We start from the raw sequence: 10,122 nt of genomic DNA, 5'->3' as shown, positions 1-10,122 counted from the left end.
GCAGTTTGCGCTTTGAAGGAAGCTATGAGACACAGACATTTTTCAAGCATAAACATTCAACGGGATAGTAAATGACTTCAAATTGCGCTTCAAATACATCCAATAATTTGATTTGGGTGCCTTCATTTTAATTAAGGGTTTACGGAAAGAAAAACAGCATGATAGGCAGATGATTCAATTCAGTCCAATTCAGTCAAGTCCTTGCAACCACAGAACCACAGAAATAACAAAGAGAAAGAAAAAACTGTCTATGTTGATGGAGATGTTCTGAGCTCCGCTGAGAAAAGTATTAGTAACTAGAGGACAGAAAGTCCATATGGACATAGATTCTGAAAAGTAAACCAACAGAACTAATGAAAATAACAAACAAGGCTTGTTCTCTCTCTCTCTCTCTCTCAGCCAAGCTCAATCAATCTGACAAAATAAGCAGAGCGCAAAGCTTCATTACCAAACCAAGGAGATAAGAGGTTGAGGGTGAGGGAGAGGAATTGCCCAGTTGGGATTTAAGTAAGAGCATAAATTGGGTTGCCAATTGGGAACCACTGCCCTGAGTTCATGTAACCTCCTATCGGTCAGACTTAATCCCCGGCTCTCCTTTTCTCCTCTGTCCATCATGCGCCTCCCGCCCCCGCCTCTGTAACTTTTTCACGGCTAAAGAAAATGGCCTCTCTGCACCTTAGCACACAGCAGCTGTTTCTCCTAGCTTGGCAAACTGTCACAAGACATCACTCAGAGCACTAGGCATCGTCTCCCACTAAGGCAGCAGTGTTTCGACAAAAGATTAAATCACGAATGTGACTCTGATTTCATGATCACACGAACTTTGATTAAATTGCGCTACATGAATATCATAGCTGTACAGCACCGTAAGCACAGTAAATGAAAGATGGAAAACAAATGATACGTTTCATAAGAATCCCAAGTTCAGAAGGACACAAGTACTCCACAAGAGTTTCTTACACTCCCACCAGAGCTGGACTCAAGCTCATTTTCACCCTAATGCAATTCAAATGAAATTCCTGCTTCGTATCCAGTAAATTTGACCTTAACACAAACTATTATGCAAAATATTCCAACCCTCTGTTGTTTAAGGGCTGCTTGTCAATCAGTGAGTTTCACAGAAAAAAAGTTTCATTGAACTACAATGCATATGACTTTCCTTCCAGACCTCTATTATGCATTCTTGACTGGGTGTTGAGCTTGAAAAATAAGGGGAGCGTTTGGAGGGCTTTTCCATTACTGTTGAGTATTGTTGCTGACGTAGCAGTAAGCAACAAACAATAACCCAGTGCGGGGACTTGGGGGAGAGAGAGGAGGGAAACTGAATTGTCTAATGCGGCTTTTTGAAACCTACCCACACAGCCAGCATGCTTCCAGTCGATGCAGGGAAAGGTGCTTAGCTGTCGATTCTCATGAGGAGGCCTTTGTCAGCTCTATGGAGGATCAGGCGAGTGGCAGCACGCCTGGTAGGCACACGCTACCGTGACTTGGCCCCACCTGGGGCCCTCCAACGCTGGGGTGGGGCTCGGGAAAGCCCCCAGAGCGGAGGGAAGCAGCCTGGCCATTATGTGGAAACACACCTAATCATCAGTCTTGCACGCAAGTGCTTTCACTGCCTGCCGTACAGGAGGGTTGGTATTAGTCACCAGCTCAGGGAGAGGTGTGTCTGGCAAAGGAGAGAGAACAGCAGTGATGCTTATTGCTTTTCTGACAGGCCAAGCTTAAAATAATAATAAAGCATTACCATCCCTCCTCAGGCAATGAGACGAGACAAATGACCATGTGTGCGTTGGCTCACCTGAGCATGAATAAAGGCCAAATTATATTGTCATGTTTTATGAGTCCATGTCAGGACCTCTCAGTTCGCTTGTTTCTCCATTCGTTTGAATAATGTGTCACTTTGACTCAGGGATGACAAAAGGATTTCACCTATTCTCATGGCTAATGCATCCCAGCATCCCAGAATTGAATTCAATGAATCATTTAGCACTTAGCTATATACAAATACATTACTTTTACTTTCTACAAAAATCCTTGACAAAAATAATAAATGACTCCATTTTCAAATGCATTTCAGATATTGCTATTTCACAACCATATTCCTAATCCTCCCACCCCCTGACCACGTCCCCTCCTCCACTGAGCTAAGTGATGAGATAGTGGGCTTGGCATGCACAGGCATACACACAAAGGCCTCCTGTGACCAAGACAGGGCGCACGGATCGATGGGTAATGACCGCAGCACTGAGATGAGCTGCCTCTGCCGCGTCCGTCCGCTGGGCAAACACTGCCCTTCTTGTGCCAGGGGGAAAGCTCACCTCAGGCTCCCCGAGCTGGAGGGTGGGGGGGGGGGGGGGGGGGGAGGGGGAGGGGGCTGGCAGGCAGGCTGACTGCTGCTGGGCAGTGCCAGTGAGAATCCCAACAAGGATGACTTTGTAAACCAGGGCAGGGTTTGCGATCTCCGGAGAGAAAACAAGTACAGGAAGCACTGAGGGACTGAGGAATGGTGAAACATATCGGTCAGTTGGAGCGAAAAACATTGTTTTGGTGTCCTACAGTGGCACATACTCAGAAGTGTGGTAGTGTGTGAATGTGTTGTGGTTCTTGGAGAGTGTTTTTCTTTTTTTATTGCACAAGTCTATGCTTGGCAAAAGGTCTGTCATATGGCCTGGCAAATAGTAAAAGCACTTCAAAAGCCCAGGGTGGATTTGAAACCCAGTTAAAGTGACAGTGGGCAACCAAGGGAGGGGGGAGGGTCGAGCGCAGGTTGAGACTGGCCTTGTTATAAGCCTGCCTGAGGAGAGCTCTTTCACCGGGGAATCGGCAGGGGAGAGTTCAGCCTCCCAAGCCTTTTGTGAGGAACAGAGGAACAGCTCCATCTCACCCAATAAGATGAGGTGAATGGAGAGGGGGGGGGGGGGGGGGGGGCAAGCCATTCTGTTTTGGGGCAGCTAGGGGTGCTGCACAGAGGGAGTGTCCACTCTTAATTATGAGTGTGTGTCTGCTGAACTCTGTGTGACAGGGCTCCATGCAGGCAGGGGACGGCGGTGTTATTGCTGTTCCTCTCTGATTGCCAGAGACATGAAGTGGGCTTTTATAATGAGAAAAGCCGTTATGTCAAGCGGTCTCCGGAAATTCGACACTCAAAAAAATGACATCACACTGAAAATCACAGCAACGTTGACCGAGCACACATCTCTTTATGAGCTTCCACTTCTTCTGCTCTCAAAAGCCTGGCCTCAGTCCAAATTCAGCTCGGAGAGCACCGACCACCTGCAATTGTGTCTTGGACAAATATTTGCTGATCCAGTGCTTATCGGATCATTGTATCCCTGCCTCTTTTCAACACCTCAAACTAAATGTTAATGAATATTGATGTTCAATAATGATCAGGCATTACTCCAACGAGTACAGTAAATATTTGTACTAGTTGTAATTATAACTGGGTAGTAGACAAATAGAGATAAATATGTTTTTAAATTTCAAGGTCATTTCCAACAAAGCTTCCAACATTAAACAGTTTTTGAAAGATATGCAGATATCCTTGGCGCAGAGGCTTCTAATGTGTACCAGTAATCTATGACCACAGTTACTGGCATGGGCAAGAGCTCTTACGTAAACAGCTTCCAAGTGAAATAAAAGTCAAACGCATCATAAGGTTCATCATCATACTATCACATGGGGGGATTGTCCTGCCTTTCACCCAGCGTTCTCACGTGGTCTGGTCACGTCTCATGCTCATGCTCATGCTCTGGCTGAGTCCACACATCAAATGTGAAGCATCTCCTGACCTTGGAAAGAACTTCCTGCCCTTGCTATATCTGGCGGAACCTTGTCCTTTAATCTGAGTTGGCTTGTCTTGTTCTGCCTGATTACTCTCCAGCTACTGGGACCTGACAGATCCATTTCAACACAGAGGGGTGCTGACTGACTAACAACAGCTCCAAACCCAGGGGTTCAATTACAGATGAGGTTTCCAGTCCCAAATACATTTACACATGCTGATGCCTGCTCTGTACATGGGGAAATGAAAAGTCCTCAAATCAAAGCTGTCCTGCGCCTTCCTCAGGCGGAAGATTGCACAAAGTCGGTACACAGCAGTGTGGAACATGGGTAAAAACAAAGAGCTTTGTGTTCATTCTCTGGTCTGCAAAGACCGTTTCAATGTTTAACCAAGTTTTACACACAACAGAAACAGTCCAGCAACTGGGGGTTAAAAAAAAAAAAGAATGAAAACATTTCTTCGAAATCTAAATGTAGGACAATAACAATCGACTTAGAACTAGGTGCACGGACTGTGAACAGCGTGAGGATCTTTCATCTTCAGTGAGGAGAAAGGGAAGAAAACATCAGGTGGTGGAGGAAGGGGCTCTGCACTTTCACATTCTGAGGCCCTGCCCACTAGTGTGAGAAGGTCATGAATTTGAATAGCAGGCCTTTGATCGTGGCAGGACACAGACTGACTTTAGCCCAGTGAGGTGGAAGTGAGGGGAGGGGGGCTTTGCCATGCTGATGGGGTTACTGCCACTCAGCTGGAAGCAGTAAAAAAAAATGATGGCGGCCCATGAAGGATAGGAGCTGAACCTCTGAGGAAGGAAAAGAGATCTAAGTGCTGAGGCCAATCATGTCTATTGTGAGAGCAAAGAGAAGCCGCTAACACTCAAGAAGACTATGAGATTTGTACTGCTGTATTTCAGACGTACGGGCAGGGACGGAGCAAGAAGCTCTGTTTTTTTCCTTCCACGGAAAATGCCAGCAGCCTGCAAACCCTTGTCTGCACAACTGAAAGGACTTGGCTTATCACTGACTAAATATAGTGACAAGTGACCTGTCTGCAAACAATGGTGGTGCTGTGAATGTGGTTCACCTGTGGATGTGATGTAGGTAACGGTTGGGTGAACACAGCTCCAGTGCTCAGGCTGGAGAAGGAGTCCTCTCCTCTCCTCTCCTCTCCTCTCCTCTCCTCTCCTCTCCTCTACTTATACCCGCATTGATCCCCTGTTCCCTGCAGTCTTACATTGACCAGCTTGGGTTGTAGGCATTGTTGTCGTTGTTTCACTTGATTTACCATGGTTGCACAGAGAGGGGCCAGACTGTTAGGTTAGCCATAAATTAAATCTTTACCACAGTAGGGGGTTGAGGCTGTTTTTTGTATGTTTATGTATGAGTGTCTATGTGTGTCCATGTGCGTATTGTGTGAGTGTGAGTGTGAGTGTGAGTGTGAGTGTGAGTGTGTGTGTGTGTGTGTGTGTGTGTGTGTGTGTGTGTGTGTGTGTGTGTGTGTGTGTGTGTGTGTGTGTGTGTGTGTCTGTGTGTGTGTGTGTGTGTGTGTGTGTGAGAGAGAGAGAGAGAGAGAGGCTGTCAAAGACAAAGAAATAGAGTTTGTCTATGAAGGCCTGTGAGGAGGAGTGCAAGGGAGGGAGATATTGGAGGTTAACCCTCCCGTTCCACTCCCTGTTGTCAAATCACTATCACTTACGTTTTGCAGAAAACAAAAACATATTTCCAGCCCAACACATTGAGATTCTTTTACAATGGCCCTGTCTCATATTGTGCATGCCGCCAACTTCTCGGATTAACACAACTGTTGACCACAAAAAGGGAAAGCAAACAAACAAACCACAACACTGACCAAATATGTCAGCTTTTTGGTTGATGAATTGGACTCTCTGTTGCACCCACAAGCAAGTGCTATGCTAGTATCAGATGTTGTCCTGAGGACAAGCTCATCCATTCTTGCACAAGAAAACACCCCACACTCTGAATGGTACTACCTTAAATCCAAGCCCACATATCCCTTACAATTTCAACAAAAGAAACCTTCACTGGCCAGTAATCCATTCCTTTCCATATGTATCGCCTGAACAATGCACTCCATTATATGCCTGTGACAAAACCTTTCATTGTCTCACTTTACAAAAGACATCATGTGTGTGCAAGTATTTGTTGATAGACTATGAACAACCTCCCTTTTTCATATTTCATTTATCTTGGAGAATTCTTTGAGATCTTCAGAGAAACTCATCCTTGGTTGCGCATACACAATACTGGCATCGTATTCATGGTTTGAAATTATTTCAATTTTCTCTCAAAAAAAGTCCCTCAAACTAATATTGTTTGCCAAAACCAAGTCACAGACATTCTTCCGAAGAACTGAGAAGAAAAGCAGAGTTCCCTACATTTGTCAACTCAGAACAAATGTCCAATCACAGTGACTCTACTTACTGGCCACAAACTGCTTGACAACTTTGCAAAATAGGCATACTGTCCTCTAGGATGTTTCTCTCTTGAGAGGATGGTTAATTATGCACCCAATCATTATGATCATCAATAGTACAAAAAGAATGAATTGCTATTGAAAGAGTAAATCTTACAAACTGGGGGTCTACTACTACAGAGAGTGGATGCTTCAATTGATGGCAATGAAGGGGAAACACGTATTTCCAATAAAGTACATCCAAACAGGCTGAATGTCCAGGACATGCATGTTAGCCGTTCTATGGACATGCTTCTGATCCTGTATCCCTTTCAAACAGTTTTTGTCCTGTTTGGTGAGCTTAAAGTGCATCTGCTGCCACCCCAGTTTCTCTCCAACTATAAGCTACTCAGAGGTTTTCCCAGCATAACAAAACTAAAACAAAACAACTTGAGAACGTTAACATTCTGAAGGAACATTTGGACTCCATTCTACCCATATGCAAAGCTCCAACAGGCCTGCTCTGCAAATGGCTCTCCTGGAGTCCTAAACGGACAGATGGCCACTCTGTTTAGGTGGTCTTTGGTCAAGGTTCGGTGGGACAGCTGACTCAGCACACACTGGCAGAGAGGGAGAAAGAGAGAGAGAGAGAGAGAGAGCGCAAAACCCCTTTCAGTGCACGCCACTTCACAAAAACAAGCCTGCACATCATGCAGTGGTGAAACAAAGCTTGTCCTTATTGACCACAGGGAAGACAATGAGCTGGACACCCCAGGGCCTCACCTCTGGGCCGGCCCAGCTATACAAACAGCACGGGCTGTTTGGGCAGCTCCAGTTGGCCCGGCAGTGCCCTGCGGTCTGAAGCCATTCAGCCAGAGACAGCTCAGGGAACATCTAACTCCCCCGAGTCCATACAACTCCCAACAATGACAGGTCACCTTCCATTCACCCAAGGGCCTATTCAGCTGGCGGGCTTTGTCCAGCCTGACCCTTGGCTGTGGGTCAATCAGAGAACGTGTCAAAGGACAACCAAGGCCCATTTTAATTTCTTTAAATAAGTAACATCCTGACACCCATACTTAGCTCAGCCTGTACAGTCGAGAGATATCGTTTGCTGTACACTGAGGTTCAACAGCAAATTCCACCCCTACTCAGTTCAGTGCAAAGGGCTCTTTTGAAAGACAACAACAAACAAACGGGCAGTGATGGTAGATTCTCAGTAATCTATTTCTTAATTATACGAGGCAGTTAGGACAAATGCTAATGCTTGGCCCTCTTCCCACCGTGTCTTCACCCCAAAGAGGAATACACCAGGCAAATAAGCACACAGCCTACTCAGTGCTTTGAATTGCGCCGGCCAGCAGATTCCTTTAGGATTTAAACCTGCTTGGCCAGGGCAGCATGGACAGCCGGCACTGAAGTAATCTGACATATGGCAATCCTCAGGCTTGGAGCAACAGCCTCTCCTCTCCCCGAGCACTTTCACTGTGCCCACAAACAGCAATTAAGAAAATGTGCAATTAATTACCAGCCGGGGGCAATAGGAACGGAGCATTGATTGGTTGCTGAGCAGGACGAAACAGTGCTTCATAAAATATCGACAGTTTCGAGAGGGCATTAAAAAGTAGGGCCCTTTTAAAGGAGTGGCAGGAACATGCGGGGAAAAAGTAATTTGATAATCAATCTCCCATTTAGACTGATCAGAAGATCAATTAACTCTGGGCTACTCATGATGAATGAATAAAGTCTGATAGAAACAAAACACTACATACAAAAACACTTAGAAAGAATGTTATTGGGAAATTATGCTTCATGTTTTAGTTACACATTACCCCAAACCCGACCCCCCTCTCTTCTCCAAGCGCATCACCCAGTGAACTCACACCATGTCAAATGACTGTGTTGTGAATGCACTCAGTGGCTCTGCACCTAGTCAGCTGGAAAGGTGAGTCGGTCCGCTGACACGTGTGCACAGTCCTGGTGAGCACACTGCAGACAAAGGTTACTTACTACCCTCAGGGTTCACACCCTCAGCAGTGCAGAACATAACCACGCACAAAGTGCATGTTCAGAGATACTCTTTCACAAATAGCCTGTTGCACACAAACACACCCTTTTCTTTTTCTATTACGGACTATTTTCAGGTACAAACAGGAGGTTTTCTTTACAAGAGTAAAATGAATAAAATCAGAGAAAGACTTGGAATCGTTCCTATTTGACAGTAAATAGTGTGTTTATATTGTTGCTCAAGGTGAGAGTTAAGCAGCCATGGTGCTCTGTCAGAGCCCTGCCAGTCATACAAGGATTTGGTCATTGTTAGATGTTGACCTTCAGACTATCTCAAGGATACTATTGCACAGCCTGTCAAAAAAACGAATGCTTCTTCATCCTGGCTTGTCAGAGCATATGTCCATGGAAAAGAACTGTCTCGCAGCAGAGGTCAGCACCATTGATCTTTTTCTCTTATTTACAAAAGTCTTCACGGATATCTGTGCCAGCAAAGTGGCATGAATTACATTTATCCTGAGAGAGCATGGGCTCTACAGCGATATGTAGCTGGCAAGCCTCTGTCCGTTAGGTAACTGAATTGCACGAAAACAGGCAGCAGAGCAAGTGGTGACTTGACTGCCCTACTATATTTAATCATCTGCCATTATGCTATCCTGCCAGAAGATGGCGCTACTCACCCCAATACTGTTCACATCTCAGAGGACTGCAGAAGGTGTTGGAGACTTTTGATGAATGTCCTGAAAGGTAAAGTGATACAGAAGTTGACTGCCAGTCCCATTCAAATATTTAACAATTCAACCAAATTTAAATCAAATGCAACTTTAGAGGTCATGACAAGTTTGTAATCTCTGTTACCGCGTTACGTTCTGCCTAATTCTATATTACCTGATAATAGTCTTTATCGCATGCTAATACATTGGAGAAACCTGACCATGTCTCCCGAACCAATACGAACACAATTTCATAAAGCCTTAAAGATTTAAAATGACACTAAAACTAATATGAGAGCACAATAAAATACAATATAATATAAAATAAATGTGTCGTTAACTTGAACTTGAACGATTTATGCAACTATTCAACTCCAGCAACTTGGCCAGTCCATGACACTAACTCATTCAGTCTTTCATTAGTAAAGGGGAAAACATTGACTCAATAACTTTTTACGCTTATGGTCCTAGATTTATTCCCTCAGCTTCAATAACATTAGACCTCATGGCTTTGCTAACCACTTACCCACAAATTGGATTTCTTTTTCCAAGAATGTTTTGTTTCCCACATTTGTCAGGCCCTTCTTCAATCAAGTATATTTACTATTCATTATTGTTATTGCTCCAGGGATGAAACTAAGCTGACCACTGTAAATTGAATTAGCGCACTTTAGATAATGCAGTGGTAGTAGACACAGGATTCAAGAGGAACCTTTTTTCACAGTAAAAGATTTAGTGTGTGAATTTAATGAATGAAGAAGACAACTGAGTTCCTCAGACACTTTTGATGATTCTTGAATGCTCAGATTTCATTAAATACAAAACGATGCAGATCTCTTGATGCTGAAAGGCTTCCAGAAGAGGCAGGAAAGAAAAACAAATGTGCTACACTTGTAGTCATGACAGCCTATCTGAAATGTGTATACGCACATATATGTGCAGATTCACTCCCTCAGACACACACATGAAAAACACAAATGTTCCACAGTCTGCAGTTATTACTTTTGCATGGATCACATACTATTGCTATGTTTACCATTAAAATAAATCCTCACAGAATATTTGCATGGTCTGATTTTTGGGTTCAGCTCGAGCGAAAAGCCAACAGACTGTTAATGAAGTCTACCCACTGTGCAAGCCTTCACCAAAGCCTCTTTTCTTCCTCCAGGCAAACTCTCCTACTCCACGGACTCATGACTCTCAACA

This window comes from Clupea harengus, chromosome 6 (assembly GCF_900700415.2).
Source record: "Clupea harengus chromosome 6, Ch_v2.0.2, whole genome shotgun sequence".
NCBI lineage: Eukaryota > Metazoa > Chordata > Actinopteri > Clupeiformes > Clupeidae > Clupea > Clupea harengus.
This window is presented reverse-complemented; position numbering follows the sequence as displayed.